The 23,511-nt window shown below is 47.9% G+C and overlaps 1 protein-coding gene across 1 annotated transcript in view; it reads left to right on the top strand.

Annotated features, from left to right (window-relative positions):
- The first annotated feature begins 11,460 nt into the window (after positions 1-11,460).
- Positions 11,461-23,511, top strand: part of STARD8 (StAR related lipid transfer domain containing 8) — a 32,283-nt gene continuing 20,232 nt past the window's right edge. The window contains exon 1 of the mRNA XM_087813303.1: positions 11,461-11,622. The gene's annotated coding sequence lies outside the window, so the exon portion shown is untranslated. The remainder of the gene's footprint in view (positions 11,623-23,511) is intronic.

Raw genomic sequence — 23,511 nt, 5'->3', positions numbered from 1 at the left:
GCAAATTAGAAGACACGGTTAAAAAAAAATCAATCAGAGAACCAAAAAGAAAAGACAATTAAAAAACAGGAGGATAGTTTAAGGGAGCTGTGTGACATGAAACATAACAATATTCACACCATAGGAGTTCCAGAAGTGGTCGAAAGTAAGCAAGGGCTAGAGAACCTGTTTGAAGAAATAATGGCACAAAACTTCCCTAACCTGGTCAAGGAAAAAGTCACACAAGCTCAGGAGGCACAGAGAGTCCCAAACAAGAAGAACCCAAAGAGGCCCATGCCCAGACCCATCATGATTAAAATGCCAAAAATTTAAGACAAAGAGATAGTCTTAAAGGCAGCAAGAGAAAAGCGATCTGTTACCTACAAAGGAACTCTCATAAGGCTTTCAGCTGACTTCTCATCAGAAACTCTACAGGCCAGAAGGGAAAGTCATGAAGTATTCAAGCTAATGCAAAACAAGGATATGAAACCAAGACTACTCTGTCCAGCAAGGCTATCATTCAAAATAGATGGTGAAATAAAAAGCTTTCCAAACAAAAACAGGCTAAAGAAATTTATCACCACCAAACCAGCATTGCAAGAAATGTTTAAAGGACTGCTGTAATAAGAAGTTCAAGTAGAGAGAATGAGAAACATAGGCATAAAAAAATAAAATGGCAATAGATAAGTACCTATCGATAATAGCCTTAAATATAAATAGATTAAATGCCCCAATCAAAAGACTTAGGGTAGCTGAATGGATAAGAAAACAAGACCCAAATATATGCTGTCTACAAGAGACCCACCTCAGAACAAAAGACTCACACAGGCTCAAAAAAACAATGAAAACTTCTGGAGGACTTAAAGGAGAGATTGACAGCAATACAGTCATAGTAGGGGACATTAACACCCCACTGACTTTACTGGATAGATCTTCCAGACAAAAAATCAACAAGGAAACAGTGACTCTAAATGACACACTAGATCAGATGGATTAAATGGACATTTACAGAACATTCCACTACAAAGCTGTAGAATAGGCATTCTCCTCAAGTGCACATCGGACATTCTCCAAGATAGACCACATGTTAGGACACAAAACAAGTCTCGACAACTTCAAGAATATTGAAATCATATCAAGCATCTTCTTGGACATTACACCATGGAATACTATGCAGCTGTAAAAACGAAGAATCGCTTGCCCTTTGAGACAACATGGTGGGACCTGGAGAGTATTATGTTAAGCAAAATAAGACAGTCAGAGAAAGACAAGTGTCACATGATCTTACTCATATGTGGAATCTAATGAACAAAATAAATTTATGAACAAAATAGATCCAGAGACATAGACGCATGGAACAGACTGACGAATCTCAGAGGGATGGTGGGGGTGGGTGAGTGAGTGGGTATAGATAAACATAAGAACTTATATGCATAACCCATGGACACAGACAATAGTGGGGTGAAAGCCTGGGGGGAGGGGTACAGGGTTGAGGGGATTAATGTGGGACAAAAGGGGACATTTGTAATACTTTCAACAATAAAGATAAATTTTTTAAAAAAGATAAAAGCAGGGACTTCAAAGACATTCCCTGCTTAGAGCCAAAGTTTCAGAGTCCATTTTCAGCCCTCCCCTGCAGGGTTTCTTCACATTCTTCTCCGTTGGCCCTTAGGGGTACTTGGGTACAAAAGTTCCAGGCACACAGACACATGTGAACTCTTGGAACTTTTATGATGGATCATTCTCTGAGGTAGGAATGATGACTGCCTTTATAAGGATGAAAAGTGAGCTTCTGGGCTTAAATTCTGCCATGTCCACTATTAGCTGTGTGAACTGAGCAAGTTAAATTATGTTTGTCATCCCTCAGTTTCTCTATAAAATGGAGATGATGATGTTGATGATAGCACCTACTTTAGAGGGTTGTGATAAAGAGTTAGCACTCAGTACACATCAGCTTTTATTAAGTCCCTTCTCACATTTCCTCGCACACCACAGCAATATTGTCAAGTGGGTGTCATTCTGTCATTTTATAAAAAAGGAACTTGACACTGTTAGAGGTTAGGTCAGATTTGCTAACATAGGGCCTTCCTACAATGAAGAGGGAGTGCGGATAAGTGATCTTTGGGGTCCTTTCCAGTTCTCAGGTTCTGTGATTCAAGTTAAACTTTGGAGTCCTTTCACATCACTGTTCTGGCTGGGACTGAAGCAGCAGAACTCAGGAAATAGGGGAGGGACTGGCCAGGGAGGGAGATGACTTAACAGGGTACGTAAGAGCTGCTGCCTCCCTTCCTTCTAGGCTGCAGCCTTGGAGGGGCCGTGTCCATACTTTGGCTCCACCAGTGAGCAAAAGGGAAACTCCTATGCTTGCAGGAAGCTGACTGAGCCCTCCTTTTCCCCAGAAGGGAACTTGCCCCTGTGGCAGGGGTAGTGCTGGAACTTCAGAAGTCAAAGGCTCAGCAGCACCAAGCTGCGCATGCAGAGGAGCCTCCCAGTGGCTGTTCATCCTAGCTGAGCTGGTCCAAAATGAGGACTGCTGATAAGCCTGAGTATGCTGGGGGAGAGGAATGGGCTCCCCCTGGTTTATGATCACATAGAGGGAAACCAAAAAGAAGTCCATGAAGAAACATGGCCTAGTAGAAGGTGGAGTAGACAGGAGATATGACTCAATTCTGAAGTGGAGTCACTGTGTGACCTTGGGCAAGTCCTCTGCTCCATGTGAAGAATACATTCAATAAATGTTTCGTGAAAACCTACTGTGTGCCTTGGGGAAAAAGATGACTGGCATAGAGATCACAATGTTAATCTCTTATTCCCTTCCAACTCTGACACTGAGTCTAGGAAAAGTGGGTGCAAATCTCTTTCAAATAAGCACACCTCAATTCACAAACTCTTCTTTTTCCTAGCATGTCCCTCCCCCATGGGGTTGCTTAGCTCTAGTCTTGTGGCACAAGATGTGAACATGGTAGAAAGAGAGGTTGTGACCTTCACCTGTGTATCCCTTTATCATAATTCCCATTGTATCATAGGATTATTATCTTGTTGCAGATGAGGAAACCGAGGTTGAGAGAGGAAAAATGGCCCAGATTATGCTGCAGTTAGTGCAGAGCCACTATTAGAACCTTGCTCCCCTGGCCACCAATAGAAGTGGAGTGGAAATGACCAGGTCTGAGAGCTGGCAACTTTCTGTAAACAAAGACAGATCAGGTAATGCAAGTTTACTTGCTGTGGGTGGAGGTTAGGGGTAAGGGAATCTAAATTATGTAACTTAGGGTCCTGGGACCAGGCTTTTTAGTGTGGTAGATCTCCAGTGCAGATCTCTTTGAGAAAAAAAGTGAATCTTTCTTTACAGAGACTGTACTCGGGCACCATGCTCAGCCCTTTTGTATCCTCACAACAGTTCTGCAACGTAGAGATAATTGTCCATTTTAGATAATTGCCAAGTCATTTGCATTCTTGAGCCTCAGTTTTGCGTCTGTAACATAAGAGAGTCTATTAGGCATGCTTCTGCTCAAAAAGCCCAGGATATTCTTGGTACTAGAAGGGTTTCAAGGTGTTTTTGTTGGAACCCAAAGTCCCCTTGCTCTGTTGGTCACACAGAAAACCAGGGTGGATGGTGAGAAGTGTCTGAGTGCCTAGATGGTGGGAGCCATGTTCCCTCTCCATCTGACTGTTGCACAAGGTTTTCTCTCATGTCACATTTTGGTGAGATTTGGGGTAGACATGCAGTGGAGGAGCTGACCCTGGTACTAAGAAGACCCTCACTCTCTGGCACTGAGGTAGGAGAGTAGAAGGGAGTGGGATTGGTGGTGAGACACCTCTCAAATAAGTGACCAGGGTGGAAAGGGTCAGAGGGTGACTCCAACCCTGGAGATGAGGCCTGACTGCAGTAGGGAGTCAGAATATAGGAGCTAAATGACTTGAGGCCAGTGTGGGATAGAGAAGGGCGGGGGTTCTTGGGGGGCATGGAATTCTCTAGATGCTATGAGGGGCAGAGCAATCAGGCCTTGGCTCTTCCCCTGCCATCTGTTGGCTCAGTTTAGGTGCAAGCACCCAAAGCACGACGACCCGACCCGGCCAGCTGCCTGCAGGCTTCGGAGCCACCACCAACGCATGGCCAAGGCACAGGGCTGGGGGCCAGCCCTGTGGCTTCCGGAGCCACTGATGTGGACACGGAGCACGCCTTGGGATGTGAAGGGCACTTGGGGAGACCAGACACGCTGGAAACCAGGTGAACAGAGCAGGGCCGACCCTGGTGGGAGGTCAGGGCTCTGCTGCACTTGGCCGAGAGCTTTGGCCCTGCTGTCCCATGGCTCTAAGCTCCCAACCCCTTCATCTTTGGTTCCAGTCTCATTTTCATTTGTTAGTCCCATGTCCATTTGTCTAAACCCCACCCCTGGCTGGCAGTCCCCCTTTTTCAGACCTTCCAACCCAGCATGCCTGCTTTCTTCTAATTCTTAGCCACCTCTTGCTCTGTCCCAAGGTGTCCCGTTTTTTCATTCCTACTGTCCTTCTGGCTTCGTTCTTACCCACCTCTCTCCCTCTGCCTTCATCCTCCACTCAAAAAGAACATTATTTCAGTTATTAACACACAGTAGGTGTTTAATAAACAGTATGTCCTTAACCCTTTATTCCTACAACACCTTCTTTGTCTCTACCTCTGTTTTTGCACTTCTCCTGTCTGTCTTCCTGTCCCACTATATGTCTAACTCTCGTCAGTTATTTTCACTTCTTCATTCTATTGTTTTCCTGTCTGTCCTTCTATCTCTCTTGTTGTCTCCATATTCTTGGGTCTCACTACCTATTCATTAGCATCCTACACCCCACCACATCACTCCAAGGGCCCCTTACTGCCCAGCTCTGTCTTTTGTTTGCATGACCCAGCCCAGCTACCCTGGCAGCACTTTTTTAGTCAGCTCGAATTGACTAAAAGCTCCATCCCAAAGCCTGTTTTCACTCCAGCAGGTCTCCCAGAGTGCCTGACACTTTGTCTTGTTAAAAATATATATTTCTTTAAGAACTTTAAAACATTTCCAGGCTCTGCCTGTTCCTTTTCCCCAGTAAATTCTCCCTTGTTCCTGCCCTAATGGCAGGGAGGAAATAGCAAATTGGGTGGGGTTTCTCAACATGGATTTGTGGTGGAACATGAATGCACTGAAGGATAGGGCCCTCAGGGATGCTCAGATCAGACCCTTTGATTGTACCTATGTGGACATTGATGCTCAGAGAGGGTGACACTCCTAGCAAGGTAACACAGCATCTCTGTGGTAGACATAGGATAGAAGCCAGAGTTGCAGTGTCTTACCCTTGATCCAGGAGCCTAGATGGGGATAAGGGTGGGGGTGGGGCCCAGGAGCCACTTTCTTGGTGTTTCCTGAGGGATAGGGAGCATTGCTGTCATACCTCTCTCCCTGTCCTCTGGGACCTGATCTGGCTTCCCACCTGCCTGGGTTGGACATTCTCCACCTGGGGCTGCTGTTGCCTCCCCTACTGGCATGGCAGCTCCAGGAAGACAGGGACACTACAGCTATTGGATTTATCTATCCTGGCCTGTACTCCAGCTCCCTGTTGGTGCCTGGGTGCCCATATTGACATATGCATAGGGAAACCCTGGCCCTGGCTGAGAGCCAGATCAGAACTTTTACTTAGTAAGTGAGTGAAAGAGAGAGGGAGGGAGGAAGGGACAGAAGGGGTATTGGGAGAGTAGGGGTGGAGAGTTGTACTTGGAGAAGGGCCTACTGAGAAGGGACAGGGACTCCAAGACCAAGAAGAGCCCAAACACTTTGTTGAGTGGCCCTCAAGCCTTACCACACATCCCAGGTCCTCTCTGATGTCATCCTGGGGCCTCTGAGTTGTTTTCAGGGGAAGGATACAGGGTGTGTGGCTGTCCAGGAGATAGACTGTGTCTGCTTGAATTGTTATTGCCAAGTCCTAGAGACCCATAATTACAAGGTTGGACTGGGCCAGGCTCTGGGCATAGCCTGTAAAACCACACACACACACACACACACACACCAGCCCTCCAACTTCATGGGCACCGGATTTGGTCAGGCTGATTGGTTCCAAAGCCTGTGGGTGGAAAAGAAGAGCCCCATCTCTCCTCCTCTTTCACCTCCTCCTCACCCTCCCAGGTTTTGTCTTGGGAGCGCCTTTCCCAGAGAGACATGTGGAAAGGTCCCAGGCAAGGGGGCAGGATCCTGAACTCTGTTCAGGGGCTCTGGGTGTCCACTGCCACAGGATGAGCTGGGGACAGTGCTAGAGGCAGAGGTCAGGTCTCCAACCTTCTAGGCTGGGTTACCTTCAAACCCCCTCCCTTTCCCTGTCTTTCACCTGAGCCTTCCCCCTTCCTTTTTCTCACTTTCCTCTGCTCTTTCTGACCTGGTCCCTAGCTACTCCCCATCTTCAGAGGACCCTCATGCCCCCACCACCCCCTTCCTCTGCAGAAGCCCCATGAATGTTGCCTTCTGGAGGCCCCACTCCCACAGGAACACACAGAGAAGCTCACAGAAGCAGAGAATAAAGGGACCCTAGAAACCCAGGCCCAGCCCTGTTTTTTAATTTAATTTACTTTTTAATATGTTTTTTATTGATTTCAGAGAGAGGAAGGGAGAAGGAGAGAGAGAGAGAGAAACATCAATGATGAGAGAAAGTCATTGATTGACTGCCTCCTGCAACCTGGGATCGAGCCCAAAACCTGGGCATGTGCCCTGGACTGGTAATGGAACTGTGATCTTCTGGTTCATGGGTCGATGCTCAACCACTGAACCATGCCGGCTGAGCCCCAGAGCTGTTTTTTTATGTGAGGAAACTGAGCCTCGCCAGGAAGGGGCAAGCTTGAGAATCAAAACTAAATCAGGCAGAGGTGACTGTTGGGGAAGAGGTAGAGGGAGGGTTCCTCTGACCTCAGCTGCTTGTATGTATGCATGGGGAGGGTATGAGAGGGCTTGTATTAGACGTGGGTTTGTCTTTACACATCTTCTTTCAACCCCCTGTGACCTTCCTCTCAAGGACAGGAATGAGGTGGGATGTGGAGGGAGTGGAAATCTTGCTTTGGGTGTCTATGCCACAATCTCCAAATGCTCTGCCCATGGTGACCTCACCTATTTGTTTAAACCAAGGTAGGCATATCTCCCTGAGGGAAATGAGGAAGGGGGTGCTCCATCTGCCTATAGCAGAGAACCTCTTGCCCCTTTGATATGGGCCAGTAAAGCCAAGTCAGGGGCCCACCCTGGGTGTGAAATGGGGCCCATCACACTGTCATGGCCTGGAGGGTCTGTTACATGGATGCTGGGGGCCAGCCCTTCATCAAGCTGACACTCTGGTGTTTGTTGGGGAAAACGGGACAGGCTTTTGGGTGTCTGGGGAAGAGTCAGGGACAGGCACTGAGCGGGCCTCAGTTTTCTGCCTAGAGGCCTGAAGAGCTATCCTAACACTTTTCTTCTCAATGGCTCTAGGAGGCAGGTGGGAGGGAATGAGTGCCTTTGTGTCCTAGCTTAAAGAGGGGGATTCCAGAGAGGGTAAGCGGCCCCTGAAATTCCTCTGACCTGCTCCTGGCTTGGCTAGTGCTCCAGCTCCCCTCACAGCCAGCCCAGGGCTCCCAGTCCAGCACAGAGCTCCTCCTTCCCTTCTAGGGTCTCTAGTGTATGGGGTGAGCACAGCCATGGTGGTCCCTGAGCTGTGGGCTGAGAAAGAGTCTTTGTGCTCCTCTCAGGACCTAGCTCTGTGTTCACCACCCATACTTAGCAGTGCGCAGTAGGTGAGGTTCCTGTGTGCTTCTCACCTTTGCAAGCCCCTCCCACTACAGCCTCTCTACCTCCCCTACTCTGGCTGCCCTTCTTAGTGCAAAGTCCCTGCCATGGCAGTGGCTTTTCAGGATTTCTTTTATGAGCTATAACTAACTATCCCACATTGTAGGAGCCTGATCAATATCCTCCTTTCATGAAGCTGGGTAGGGGCCCCAAACTACCAAGGAGTGAGCCTTTACCCTCCCAGGCCTGACTGGTGGGCTTTCAATGAGGCATGCAGGATGTGTGTGCTAGTGCAAGGACACCCATGGTCACTTGCTGGATGGGCCTGAGTGTAATTTATTTTCCCCTCAGGCTTCTTCTCCCCTTTTATCCTTCCTGGATGAGTTTCCTGGGATTATTTGCTGCTGCTCTTTTAGCTCCATGGAAAAAGGTAGTGGAAGGGTCTGTTTGGTTTCTTCCTGATGTTACCCTCAGCCATTTCAGAGTGGGGTTATGGGTCTACCTGCAGCAGTTTTCAGAGCCCCCATTCCTAGGCAAGGATGGGTGTAGGGACTGTTGTAAGTCCTCAGGCACTATTGAGACCTAGGTGTCTTGGAGAGAGGCTCAGGGTAATGGCATATGGAGTTTCTCTCCCCCACCACCTAGAAGAAAAGGGCTGATTAGCCCTGGAAAAAACTTGGCTCTGCAACACATTCAGTGCCATTCTGCCACCTGTTACCACCCTTATACCACCCTCACATTTGTTGTCTCAGCTCTGCCTGCTAGGGATTGTGCTCTACCCTCATTCTACAAGTGAAGAGACTGATGGTTGGAGCACACAATGACTTGCCTTGGGTGACACAGCCAGAAAATGGTAGAGCTGAGGCTAACACCCAGCTCTCCTACTTCCTGATCCAGGGCTGTCACCATGTCTAACACTTAGAAGCACGTTCTATGTGCCAGACACCATTCTAAGTGTGATTTAGCCCAGTGGGTCTGCTCAACAGCTGCATAAGGTCAGGACTGTGATTATTATTCACACTTTACAGATGAGAAAACCGAGGCACAGAAAGTTGGGAAGTAATTTGCCCAAGGTCACACAGCTAGTTAGTAGCAAAGTTGAGCTTTGTACCCAGGTCGTCTGGCTCCAGTAGCCATTGCCCTGCCTTTTGCATGACACAACTGGTCTGTGGTGGTAGTAGAATGAGAAAAGCTCCATGTCTCAGGCATAGAAACACATGCACGCAAGCCCACGCCCAAGACCTTTTCACCTGCCCTCAGCCAGCCCTCATGCACTCTGTGTTTTCCTTCCTGGTGGCTGAGCAGGCATCCGGGACAGCAGCAACAGTACTATAGGATACATAGTCAAGAGTGGGGGCTTGTGGAAAAAGCAATTCCAAGGACCTAAAAGCTCCAGTTATCTCCAGAGCCACTCAAGATGCATCCCAGAAAGGAGCTTGTGAAAAGGTACCATTTCCTCATCCGTTCCAGGCACCATCATGGAATACCTGTTATATGCAAGACTCTGGCTTAGGTCAGGGGTAAGGGTGTCTTGGGGAGCAAGAGATGGTGGTGGGATTGAAAGAGATGAGCTATCTTTGTCTTTCCAAAGGGACTGAGCTCTTAATGCCTTTCTGAAGCTCATGAAGTCAAGGAAGACCAAACAAGATCCAAAGAAATAGCCCAGACATCACTTGGGCCATTTCAAAATGTCATGATGTGCATGGCAAATATTAGGATTGTTGCTTTCCCTGACTAATATGTTCACTCAAGCCATTCAACAGGTATTTTTATTGAGTACCTACTCTATGCCAGACACTGGGAAGCTCTTGTTCTAGTTATTTATAGCAATTGCTCTTTTTGTACCTTTTGTACTTTTTGTACTTTCTATAGTTTTCTGGTTCCATTGCCTTAAAAAAAAAAAAAAAAAAAAAAAAGAACTGGGTGTCCCAGAGCCCATCATATCTGATTTAGTTAAGTGTATCTACTAAAAGATAAGTCAAGTTTGCTCATTATTCATATGATTGTAATTTCTTCATGGTTGTCCCTTGCATATCTTTTGACATTCATTTGTCCATTAGAAGACATTACTGAGAAACTGCTGTAGTACTGCACTTGGTGCCATGGGTGGAAGGAATTGGCTCTGACATGATTTCCTGCCGTTAGGGAAGCTATAGAATCATTGCAGGACCCACACTTTTATATCCTTCTAGTATTTTCCAGAAGCAAGATAAGTTTGGCTCTAACTCAAAGGCTGACAGATATAACAGCCCAACCTCAGAAAGGAGGTCATCTCCCTTCCCACCCATCATAAGGGTTTCTGACTCTGGGTAAGATTTTATATCCAAGAGTGAGTTCTGGTGTACAGGTCTCATCCACATCTGAGATCCATAGGGACGTGGCTAATCTTGAACAAAGTGCCACCTGCAGTCTTGCCATTGAGAGGAAAGGAGGGGTACACACTGGAGGTAATCTTACTTCATCATTTCTCTTCTGATTATCATCAGGGTTAACCGGGGAAGAAGGTAGGAGAATTCCAGTTTGGCCTAGTGGACTGAAGGCCAGACAGGAGGGGAGCACCTGGGGCTAGATCTGGCTCTGCCCCTTCCTCTGGAGACCTTAAGAAAGTTGCTGTCTTAAGAATCACTAATTTTTGCTCTCACCTTTGTTGGGTACTCTAGCAAACAAATTACATGAATGCAGTCCCGCTTTTTAGGAGCCTCAGCTTCATTTCTCCCATCTGTTAGGTATGGAGAAAATAACCAGTGTGCAGGTATTGTCCCTGCCATGGATTTTCTGGGTAAACTTGAGTGAGTCATCTCTTCTCAGTTTCTGTACTTGTAAATGTGGAAGATAGTGGTTGGATGCATGGGCTCTTGGGTATTCCCATCCCAGGTTAATAGGAGTTTCCAATTCAACAGTGAAATCAAGGTTGTGAACTTGTGTTGGAGCCTTGTGAGGAAAGGGAAGAGAGAAATAAAATCTTAACTTAAACCTGAATTTAAATGGGCTTTCTTGTGGTGCTTGCTGTCACAACTCTTGGGAGCTCTGCCCTGCGGTGATTAATGCAGATACTTTGAAGTTTTCCATGCATTTCTCTGTGCAAGTACAGTCTAGACTTGGGGTAGAGAGCTGGGAGTAGTGGGGAAGTTGCAGAATGCTGGAGCCTGGCAAGGGGGAAATGGCAACTTCCTGCTCAAACATCTAATGTCCCAGTTCTATCTTGGTTGCTTCTACTAATCTGAGATCTCACGGAAGCTGTGTCTTCTGAATTCCCAGTAAATTATCTTCAGCAAACCTCTGAACCTTCCCGTGCACATGGCATTTGCACATAAATTCCCCACACAGTGCCATACACATACAGACCTCAATAAACGTTAGTCTGTGTACCTGGCCCACTCACTCCTTTACTCTCAGTCCTTGGCTCTTGGCTAGAGCCTTTACCCCCACCTCCCACGGCGCCCCCACCTCCTGGGGTGTGACCAGAGGAAGAGACAGCGGCGATGGGATTGGAGGATCTAGAAGGCAGAGCCTGGCCCACGACAATTTGGACGACTTTCTGAAGAGTCTGGTAGGCCGGACTGCACCCTCATTGGCCAAGGGCCTTATAGGTGGGCGGGGCTTCCCTACAATCTACTCGCCGCTGCTCCCTCCCCACCTGCTCCGAGAGTGGCTTTGGGTTCGCTAGAGCTAAGCAGCTCAGGCAGCTGCTTCTCTGGCTAGCACCGTTACCCCCGCCCGACCCCAGGCTCTGGGCGTGCCCAGGACTTAGCAGTGCCGCATACGCTCTCTTCCTGCTCTCTGGCAACTGTGTCTGGGTCTCAGACCCGAGGCGGTGGACGCGGCCTCCAGGTAGGAGTTGCGGCGACGACCCACGCAGGGGAAGCGAACCAAAGCACCTTTGCCCTTGGAATTTGGGGTAGGAGTCGACAAAATTGGGATACCCCTGAGCCTGACCGCCGCGCTTCTCCCAGGGAAGTCCCACTAGTGGGGTGGTGGAAGACGGCTGGCTGCCCGTTAGCCTCGGGCCCGGTTGGCGTCCCGAGTCATAGCTCTGAGGTTTTGGAGGGGGGCTGGAGCTAGGCGGGGGCGGCAGGGCTCCTGTCTCTGTGCCTGGGCTATGCTGCTTCTCCTACACTCTTCTCTTTCTTCTGTTTTTGAGGGCATTTTCAGGAAGCCTCTGGTCGGGCAGAATGTACTTTCCCTCCGCCAGTGCTTTCCCTTCTGAGAAACGCCCCAGACTTTCCGGTATTAGGGTAGCTGAAGGGATCAATCGAAAAACTTTGGATAAATTGCATGTTTCTGGGCTCAGTTTCCTCATGAAGTCCAAAACGGTTTTGGATTAGAGAACTGAGCGTTCTAGTAGAAGTTTTTGGGATTTCCAAATTAGATAGTCTGGCGGTCTCTTTAATTTCCCTTCTCCCAAGACTCTTTAAAGTTGAGCACTGAAGCCCTACTCGGGTTGGCTCAGTGGTTAGAGTGCTGGCCCATGGACTGGAAGGGTCCCAGATTTGATTCAGGCCAAGGGCACTTACCTGGGTTGGAGGCTCCATCCCTGGCCCTGGTGGGGTCCTGTGAGGAGGCAAATAATCAATGTGCCTCTCTCACACTGATGTTTCTCTTTCCCTTCCACTGTCTCTGAAAAGCAATGGGAAAAAAACATCCTCGGGTGAAGATTAAAAAAAAAAAGTTGAGCACTGAATTATGACTCAGGAAACCAGGGTTCAACTACTAATTCATGTGACCTTAGGAGAGTCATGCAACTTGTGTGAGCCACAGTATTTTCAACTGCAATGTAGGTGGTGGGCTGGCTAGATTTTGGTATCTAAAGGGCCAGTATCTTCTGCTCTGACATTTGGTCACTTGGTTCATGGGTCCAGGCTCCTAACTGACAGGTAAAGGGTTGTCTCTGAGATGCTTGGGGTGAGAGGAGCTAAGCAGATGGAAAGCTTTGTGGTAATTATGTAGCTAAGCCAGCTAGAAAACTAGTGGTGGTGGGGAGGGTGAACAACAGCCAGACTGAAGGTGGGGAAGGGTGGAACTAACACAGAACCCCATGCCCCAGAAGTTGGGCTGGAGGCCCCTGGCTTGTCTCCTTCTTATTCAGAGCACCCAGGTTTGCAGACCAGAGAGGAGGCTGATGACACATCCAGGGCTATTTTCAAACCCTGACTCCTACTGTAGAACCTGTTCTTGTCATCCCCACTGTAGGGGTTGCTTTACCACCCACCAGCTGTCTTATTGCTTTCTGAATTTTTCCTTCACTTTCATCTTCCTGGAATGGAGGAAGACAATTCTTGTCTGAGGATGAGAAAGTAGGCAGCCCAAGGGTGTGGAGAAGGTGGGAGCTGCAGGTGGTTTCTGAGTGTTCGATGGAGCAAGTGGGAAGAGTGTGATGGAATTGATGATGTTGGGGGCAGGGGACTCTTTCACCGTAAAGCTACAGCTACCATATTGCTGAACATTCTGGGCTGGTCCTCATTTTTTTGGATTTGGCCTTTGTCCAACTGTGTTCTGGATTTGAGATTTCTGCTCCCTGAGCCTCTGTAATTAGGGCTAGAAAACACCACGTGGAGAGAATTTGTTTGGTCTCCCCTATTTGCTTGCCTTCTCTCCACTCCTTAAGCGACTCTTGGGGACAATTATACTAACCTTCTATGTGCATCTGTGGCTCCCCTCCCTAATATGGAGAGAAAAGGCTGTTGAGAGATGACATCTGGAGGTGTTTAGAGCAAGAAGAGGGGCTGAATGTGTGAAAAGGGCAGTGTACCTTGTGTGCATGTTGGGGGTGAGGCTTTCATGTTAAAACACACCTTCTGAGTTTGAGCAGAGAAGCAAAAACAGTGACACACAGAGGCCCAAACTTTTACCCTCTCTCTCTACTTGAAGTTTTAAATTTTCATTCTTAAGGCTACTGATTGGAAAAGGAGTAAAGGACCTGTGTAGCCAGGTATAAGGATAGAAGCAGTGACAGGAAAGCAAGAAGTTCCCAAGAGAGGAGAAGATAGAGTCTCTGATCAGGATGCTATTGGAGCTGCCAGTACTTTTCTGTTAGGAGACTTCTGGAGCTACCTGTTGCAGTCATGGAAAGTTCAGATTCAACACATGGCAGGCTTAACAAAGGCAGGCTGTGCCCCTTCCTTCTTGGGGAAGGTGGGGTGAGGAGTGTCTGGCTGAAAGAAGGAATTGCTTCTGGTTTGAATAGAATAGAGATAATTTTTTCCTTGGGCTCTCAGTTTGGGTAAAATGAGTGTTATAACCTCGGTCTTTGGGAGGCTGTTATCAGATGAAATAGAGATTGAAATCTCAAAGATGCAAGGGCTTTAGGAGGGGAAATGTAAGCTCCCCCACCCTGCAACCTTAACCAGAGTAGTTGAACATAAGGCTAGGCACACAGTTGTGTCAAGTGTTTATTAAGGCTCTATTCATTTGTGACTCAGGGTCCTGGGGTGTGTGTGCGCTTGCTCATGAGTGTGTGTGTGTGTGTGTGTGTGTGTGTGTATAGGAGGGTGGGAGTTGGTCCTGATAAACTTGAATCAGTGGATTGGAAGCCACAGTATGGATTGTGGCCACAGTCTGAAGTGCTGTGTTTATATGCTGTCTCTTCTTGCCCAGCCCTCCACGTTGAGAACCTGCATGCTAACTGTTGCTGTACCTGTTACTTCAACTGGCATGGACTGTAGAACTGGATGTTAACTTCCTTGGGGGTCCAAGGTGGTATGTGGCAAAGAACTGGGAATTCAGTATCTGCTACTCTGCTTGACCTCTCAGAGTCTTGGTTTTCTCCCCACTTTTTCCACTTCACTGGATTAAATGAGGTGATTCATGGCCAAATGCTTTTTAAACTACTAATTGCTGTACAAATAATTAAGTTCAGGCCCGGTGCTCAGTCTTGTGGAGGATACAGAGTGTAATCCCATCTTCAGGGAATCTACCATCTAATTTGGAAGTTAGTGGCATGTATAGTACATGACACACCGAGTCCTTACCTCAGTGCAGGCTTTTACAAATTTATTATGAATAATTTCAAACAAATATAAAGGTAGAGATGGTTGTTAGTGTAATAAGGCCCTATGTACTCATCACCCAACTTCAACAGTCATTAGCCCATGGCCAATCTTACCCTAATTACACCTCCATCTTTCTTGTTATTTTGAAACAAATCCCAGACACTTTATCAATTTATCCATAAATAGTTCAATATGTAGCTCTAAAAGAAAAGGATTCATAAAATATAGCCGCTGTACCACTGTCACAACTAAAAGTCCCTTAATATACCACATATCCTGGCAGTGTTCATATTTCCAGTTGTTTAGGAGGCCATTGTGCACTGGGAGGCAGACTGGGGCATGAGTGCTTTTGATTAAGGGGAATGTGACTGACAGAGGCCGTGACATTTGAGCTGAACCTTGGAAGAGAGGCTCACCAAAGGTTCAAGCTGGAGGGATTATGGAACTCTAGTCCTCATTTTACAGCACCCCTCCCTGTCTCTGGGGCTCCAACTCTGAGGCTGACTTGTGGAGGGTTCTTGTGGAAACTCTGTGCCTGGTTCTCTATTGGTAAATGGGAGTTCTCACTCTCTGCCTTGCCTCCCCAGTTCAGAGTCATCCTGGAGCCTGAGGTCAGCTGTCCTGGGAGTATTCTTGGGAGGCTGCTCTCCTCCCGGCCCCTCCCCAGTGCCTGGCCCTGAGGCCAGTTTGGAGCAAAACAGGATGCACTCAGGATGAGTGTCTTTCCCAACTTGTCATTTAATCGCCATGGCCCAGCTTGAAGCTTCCTCTCTCATTCATGATAAAAACCCTCACAGTCTCCCTTTTCCCTCAGCCCAGTAAGGGCGTGGTGACTTCCTCCATATCCGGGCAGCCCTCCTCCACCCTCATGTGGGGCTGAGGAACAACTTCCCTCATCCAGGGCTCTCTTCCAACTTCCAGGGCCAGGAGGAGAGCAGCCTCCCAGGAATTCTCCCAGGACCTCAAGCTTCAGGATGTCTCTGAACTGGGGAGGCAAGGGGGAGAGTGAGAATTCCCATTTACCAATAGAAAACCAGGCACTGAGTTTCCACAAGAACCCTCCACAAGTCAGCCTCAGAGCTGGAGCCCCAGAGACAGGGAGTCTGTGCTGTAAAATGAGGACTAGAGCTCCATTAATCCTTCCAGCTTGAACCTCTCTTCCAAGGTTCAGCTCAAATGTCACGGCCTCTGTCAGTCACATTCCCCTTAATCAAAAGCACTTGCTCCCCAGAGCAGGCTGTGAGAGGGACTGAAAGATCCCACAAATGTTCTCCCTGGCTGCTGCCTCCTGTTCTTGGGCTGTCCTTGGGAAAGGAGTGGCTCTTTTCCAACAATTGTGGGGTCCTGCCACTGCTTGGTTAATGATTGAGCCACATAATAACCACCTTGGAAAGTCACCTCTTGAAGATGGCCACTAACTAATTCCTGTCCACCCCAGGCCTTAAAGGGACCCTATCCTGAACCCTCACCTTTCCCCTAGGGGACATTAACAAACCTTCAGTCATAGGAACTTCTGGAGCCAGTTAAACTGCCCCTCTGTCTTCCTTTGGGCAAACAGAAATAGTTATTCATATTGCTTCAAGGACACATATTCAGTTTAGGTGGTGAGGGAATTGATTTGATAAGGATTCAGGTGGGCAGTGGGGTAAGGACATTTTTAGGCATCAGAGTCAGAGGCATGTAAGGGTGTTTCCAGGAGCTGTTGACACCTTGATCTCAATTTAAAAGTCTAAACGAGCAAGAAGGGTCTGCCATTACTTGGGGTGGGATGGGGCCATGTGTGTGTCTGTTTTCAGCACAACTGTGGGTCCCTCTACACCAGGCTAGGATGTGAGCTACCAGCCACACTGCTGCTGCCAGGCTGGAAGAGGAGGCCTCCCTCAGAGAGCCTGTATCTTGACAACCAACAGGAGTTGGGAAGGGTCAGGCTAGTTCCCAGGTCCAATTTAGAAAGCTCTAGACCACAAGCCATTTTCTTCAGTTTCAGCGAAAAGAGAAAGAATCAACATTTCATGCACCTTGCAGATTTCACTATAGAGTCAGGAAACCTGGCTTCTAGGTGTGCCTCTCCATAGCTACTTCTCTATCAGTGACTTTAGAGAAACCTTTTACTTTCTCTGGGCCTCAGTTTCCACATCTTTAAAATGGGAAGGGCAGGTGGCACAGACTTAGTGGTCTCTCAGGCTCCCTTTTAGCTATGAAAGTATGTGTTCACAGTCAAGGCCCTTTTCTTATCCACAGGCAAAGGTGAGCTGGCTTCAAATTCTGCCAGGCCCAGTCACTAGATATCATCAGCTGGCTGCCAGTTTGGGCCTGCCAGGTCTTGTGCTGCCACAGCTTGGTTTTCCTTGAGCATGGCTTTCCTGCAGTTTGAGCTCTAGCCCCTCCCCATGTTTGTGTCTGTCCCAGCTCGCCACCTTCTGACCCATTCAGCCACAAGTTAATGAGTGACCTGTTCTCCCTGGGTAGTACCAGCCCAAGGTGCTGCTGGTATCCCAGGTCTCTGTGGGAACCCTCTGAGGGCTTAGTCAGCTCCAGTCACCTTTACACTTTCTCCCATGATGCCCCAGAGGTAGGAAGCAGACAGACCTTGGTGAAGAAAGGACTTTAGAAGGTACTTTGTCCAACTCTCCTTCTGAAGCTGGGGTCTTCCCTCCAAGTACTTGTGCAGTTCCTATTCACCCATCTCCCATCTTCAGTACCTAGGAGTGCAATGTTTCAAGGCAGTTGCTTTCATCCATGGAATGTCTAAAAATTTTATTTTATGTTGATCTGAACTCTGTCTCCCTGTGACTTTTATCCCTGGGCCTTAGCTCTACTCCCTGGGACCACCTAGGCCCCATCTGCTCTCTTTGACCTTCAGAGATCTGAGGAAAGAATCCTAGTTTCCCTGCATCTTCTTCAGGCCAAACAACCTCAGCTCTTCCAGGTGCTCCTCCAGGGACCTGGGACCAGTCCCCTTCCTAGCCTCATTACTGTCCTCTGCACATGCTACTGTTTGTGGTCTTTAGGGTGGGAAATGAGGCTCTAGAAGCTCTTCACTCTCCCCTTTATTTCTAGCCTGAATTTTTCTAGCCTCAACTACAGAATCCTAGTTCCAGGAACCTCTCACAGCTGTCTGATTTGTTCATCATTCAGGTCCAGCCAGCTCCCATGACTGGAAAGCAATTGGAGAGGACAGTCATCTTCTCATGTCCCCATAGCAGAGGGCAGTCCTGGTGAGAAGGCACTCACCTTGATGAGTTGACTGCAGTATACTGTGTGGGGGCTGACAGTGTATACTGCTTTCCTACCACTTGCTTTCTTCTCTTGAGCTGGTGGGGGTAGTGGGAAGGGGATATTTTAAGGAGCATTGAAGCCGGAAATAAGTGTAAGCCATGCCCACAGGGGAGCCTAGAAAGGTGAATCAGAAAGGGAGAAACACAAACTCAGTCATTCTTCTTCTAGCTGTCAGTGACAATGAATGCTCCCATGTCTTTCAAGTTTCCAAGGCACTTTCCCTTCTACTATCCCATTCTGTTCTCAGAGCAGCCCAGTAAGATAGACAGTATGATTCCCTAGTGTGACCCTGGGTGATCTCTACCTGAGGCCCAGGAAGTGGGAAGGGCACTGTCTTCAGGAAGGGAGGATTTGGAACCCAAGTCTCCTAACACTCAGTCTTCCTTGTTTTCCCCAAACCATACGCCGCAGCAAAAGCAGCTGGGGCTGACTCCACAGCTTCCCCACCACAGAAGAACCTCTGTCCAGGCTGCAACTCTGTTCCCACAATTGAGGAAGCGACTTCAATGGGAGGTGGATGAGGATTTCCTATTCTTTATCTGGGCTGGCCAAAGGCTGGGTTGTCTGAGGTGTGACATAGGCACTTGCAGACAGCTTTTTTGCCCCAGGCTGAGGTCCAGTCAGCCTGGGGAAGGGGCAGGGAGCTTGGGAAACCCTTGTCCCAGATATCCGGCCTGAGTAGTCCCCACCTGAATAAGGCCTTCTAAGTGGGAAAAACAAAGAGGGGCATGTGGGAAAGGGGCCAAAACAAAATACATCCTGAGTTGTACAAACGGTCCCTGGGTCAGAAGAGTGTCATGGTGAAGAGTGGGTGCAATGGTATATGCAATAGTGCATGACATTGGGCATATTACTTAATACCTATAAGCTTCCATTTTGTGAGCTATAAAATAAATGGAGATATGTACCTACCTCATGGGGCTGTTCAGTATTAGAGTCAATAGTATAAACAGAATTCTTATTGTTGTTTAGTAGTAGTTTTTGCCACCTCATCACTTTGCCGTGTTTCACTGAAATGGGTATGTGCAGTGCTCAAACCTGCCACCTCCTGAGCATTAGGTTTGAGCTTTTCTGTCGCTTCAGTTTCCACCTGCTCTGGAAAAGCTCTCCCTTACCATGCTCTCCTACAGGGCTCCCTTCCTCTGGCCTCCTTTACTGGCAATTGTGACGCTGCAACAGGGTGTAATACCAATAAGAACCTAATAACAATAGTGAACTCTTCTAGATTCTTGACACATTTGAAGTTACTTAGCTACCATGACAATGCTGTAAGGCAGGTACTGCTCTCATCATCCCCATTTTACACATGAGGAAACTGAGGTTAAATGAAAGCACATGAGGCAAAGAGAGGTTAAATGAAGAACTTACCCAAGGTTACACAGGTAGGGAGTGATGGATCTGGGATCAGAACCCAGGCAGACTGACCCCACCGCCCACACCTTTAGTGACTAGGCCATGCCTCTCCTCTCCCTTTCCCAGATGCTTGGCCAAGAGGCAAGAACTGAGGCTTGGGTTTCCCTTCTGCCCCTGATTGCTTATCATACCCACCAGCAATCAATCATTCCTGAGCAGACAGTCCCCAGATCCTTGCCTGCCCCCCTCATCAGGTGGACAGATGGACAGGAAAGAAAACTCGAAGGGCTGGGTTTCATGCTCTAAAGCATAGCTGCATTAGGGTGTGAGAAGGTGTGCAGGAGGGAGATGGGGTGGTTCTGATAGCAGTAGCAGGCTTGCTTGATTAGCACTTTCCAGCAATGAGGGGTGGAGATCAGGGTGCTGGGTGCCATCGGAAAGAAAGGGCATTTTAATGAGCTATCTTGACAAGTGAGTTGCATTATTTAGGAGGCATGGGTGGCAAGAGATAGGCAAGAGGCTAGCTAGATTACTTTTGTGATCCCATCAGCTGGTATGGCCCATGCTGGAATTGGGTATGTGGGGAGGGGTTGGCTTTTGTGCAGAAGCTGTAGCCCTCCCCACAATGTTCTCACCTCAGCACCCTTGGGTGCTGCAAGCTTCCTTCCACCAGGCTGTACCACCTGTCAGCTCCATTGCTTTTGAGCTCATTATCTATTATCTTGCATCCAAACAAGCTCCATCAGATGCTACAAAGGACATTCCATCTTAGCTTCTGCCTCCCTGAGAATGATGAGCTTGGTAGCAGCTCTGGCCAAGTACTCCAGGGAAGTTAGGCTTTATTTTTAGCTTCCAGACCTTGCTGTCAACATAGGGCCTGGCACCAAGTAGGTGCTCAGGTAATATTAGTTGAATAAGTGCACGGCCAAGGGGGAATAGATTTGAGGGGAGAGCCAGGAAGGCTAATGTGGTAACAGATTAACAGAAGGGCTCTGAACATTTAGGGGAGCTCCTGGCCTAAGAAAGTTCATTTGGCCTTTCATAACTTCAGTTTCCCCATTTGTGCAGTAGGCCTGCTTTAGACAGGGCTGTTGGGACCAAATGAGATGTGGGATGATCAAGTGCTTTCTCCATGATGGGAATTTGCTTCAGGTTAAGGATTCATACTGTAAAAATCCTGGTATATGTTTTTTATATCTATGGCTTAGGCTGTTTCTCCTGTTTAAAGAGGAAGATTCTAACTTTTTAAAATGTTTTTATTGATTTCAGAGAGAGGAAGAGAGAGAGAGAGAAGCATCAATGATGAGAGTCATTGATCTGCTGCCTCTTGCATCCTCCCCTGCCCCCCCCACTGGAGATTGAGCCCATAACCTGGGCATGTGCCCTGACCGGGAATCAAACCTTGATCTCCTGGATCATAGGTCGACGCTCAACCTATGAGTCACACAGGCCAGGCAGGAGGATTCTAACTTGGTGGCTCTGACTCTGTAGCCAGACTGCCTGGATATGCATCTTGTTTTACCACTTCTTAGCTGTTGACCTTGGGCAAGTTACTTGCTATCTCTGGGCCTCAGTTTTCACATCTGTCAAATAGATTATCAGAGTGCTTATCTCACAGGGTGGCCAAGAAGATTCAATGATATTAACCATATAAAAAGTAGCTAAAGAAATGCCTGGGACATAACAATGACCTTTGGCTATTATTATTATCTCATTTTATACTTGCATAAACCTCATGTCAATACTATGATCATATCACAATTTTACAGATGAGAACACTGAAGCATGAGAAATTAAATCTTGCCCAAAACAATCTGGCACATACTCAATAAATATTGGTGTCTATTATTAATTATATATTGTTATCAACAATGAGCACAGCCATAGCTAAGAAGTAGCAAAGCCAGGTTGAAAAGTTATGTTTTCAGATTGCTAGCCTGTTATTCTTCCCACTATACCTCAAAACCTTTATGCTCTTAAGTCTTATGCAGCCTTTTGGCCACCATTTGGAGTTCTGTTTCCCTTTGCCCAGCTATGGTCTGAACTTGAATGTTGTCACGCCCTGTCCCCAAGGCCCTAGGCCCTTGCTCTCTCTTTGTGCTCAGCATCAGAGCCTTCTTTTTAGCTGACCACAGGGCTCAGGGGAAGGGTTGTGTCGCTTTCAGAGGGAGAACAGACCTGGGCCTGAGGAGGCTACCTCTCTCAAGCCCATTTCCTTTGTGTCAGAGAGTTTTCTCTGGATCTCAGGGTGGGGACAAGCTCCCTCAAGGCATTTCCTGTTCGGGAGATTATATTTGGCCTCAGAAAAAGGAAAGGGAAGTAGGCAAGGCAGTGGGATATAGAAGTGGTGGCAAAGAGTCAAAACGGATGAGAGCCAAGATTTCACAGGCCAAAAGAGGGAAGCAGGAGGTGAAGCATGTCCTTTCTTTCGAGCTTGGATGTCCTACAGGTGCTTGGGATGGGAAAGCTAAGTGCACCTTGAAACCAGAATTTCCCCACCCTCAGGAACAGTTTATTTTCCCTCTCACATCTCTGGGCCTTGGTTCCTGGCCCTGTGGTTACTGTCCTGGAGCAAGGTTCTACCAGTCAGCCAGTGTGCCGAGTTGCAGGTGTGTGCTCAGTTCTGTGTCCTTGCTATGGGGATACCAGAGAAGGGGGTGGAGTCAGAGGCCCACACACACTGTTTAGTTGGGAAGCAGAACTTCCTGTCTAGGAGTTGCCAGAACATTCAGTAGCCCTTACCACACTACAGTGAGGATCCTGAGACCAATAGGACCCAGTGGAGTTGAGCTTTGGTTGAGTCAGTTAGACAGACTCTTGTGCTTTTGGGAAGCTAATGTGTGGGGAGCCACTTAATTTAACTGAGCCATTGGGTGGTAGGAGGTTGGTGAGAAGTCAGGGATGGAAGGCTTCATGGGAGGCAGTGTTTGGCCTCTATCTTGATGAATAATAGGAGTTTTCAGATCAAGTCAGACGGGGTCTACAGTGTGGATAACCTCAAGTGCTAGGTAGAAGCAATCTGCTATATTCACCCTGGGCTGTGGGCTGTAGGGAGTCTGTTAGGTTGCAGAGTAGGAGAGTGGCCAGGTCAGAGCTGGGCTCTTAGAAAAAGAAGCTGGCAGGATGACCTATTGAAAGGAGAAGCTAGGGACTGGGAACTTGGAGGACTGAAATAATCCAAGCATGAGAACCTAGAGCACGGTTGGGTGTGGGAAATCGTGACCATATGATGGAAAAGTTGATAGAACTTGGTAACTAAATACATGAGTAGAGAGAGAACAGACCAGGATGACTGGGCATTTAAACCTAGATGTTTGGTGGCTTAGGAGGGAAAGATGAGTTTGGTCTTGGTACCCACCAAGGACTCTCACTTGTTTCTCCCAGAAGAGAATATACAGGGAAAAGACAGCTCCCTCTACTGAACCAGCAACTGCCAATTATACCTACCTCTGCTCCAGATCGAGATTTTGGTGAATGGCCATGGGAAACTGAAGCTCAGACAAAGACAGTAGCTTGCCCAAGGTTACCCAAGAAATTCCTAGTGGAACTAAAGCCAGAATGAGGTTCTCCTGACCTTCAATCCAATAGTCTTCCATACCACAGTGAAGAATAGTTACCACTGGTCTAACATCTGCCCCAGACTGATTAGGCTGGCATTTCTTGCCTCTAGGCTGGGGGCTAAAGGTGATGGAGTAGCATGTGGCTTATTAAAACACCTGTTTTTCCTTGTCACCATGACCTTGTCAGAGCACCTAGGACTGTGTTGGGGGCAGGATCCCCTGGGGGCAAGAAAGCTAATGGAGAGACTGCAGCAGAACAGGTGGCAGCTTTGACCTTCGCTGTCACAGGGAAGCCCTGGGCCGGGCAGGAATGTTAGCTGCCTGCTTTGGCCCTGCTGCATCTAGTGCTAGCCTCGGTGACCACAGGCCTGGCTGACTTTAGACCCAGATTTTCAAGCAGCCCCAGCAAGCCAGAGGTCTGCTTTAGCCACAGGGCCCTTATAAACCTCCCTTATGACCCTCAGTACAGCTACATATGGAGCTCAGGCCACAGTTTCTTGAGGGGAGGGGCGCAGTTGGTGGTTCCTAGTGTAATGTTCATATTTATAAAAACTCCCAACTAGAACTGCTACCTCTCCTTGGCTAACCCTGCAAGGTGCCCACAGT

The sequence above is a fragment of the Miniopterus natalensis genome, chromosome X, assembly GCF_054644295.1.
Source record: "Miniopterus natalensis isolate mMinNat1 chromosome X, mMinNat1.hap1, whole genome shotgun sequence".
In the NCBI taxonomy this organism is placed as follows: Eukaryota; Metazoa; Chordata; class Mammalia; order Chiroptera; family Miniopteridae; genus Miniopterus; species Miniopterus natalensis.
Note: the sequence above shows the minus strand (reverse complement) of the source record. Positions and strands in the feature narration are given on the sequence as shown.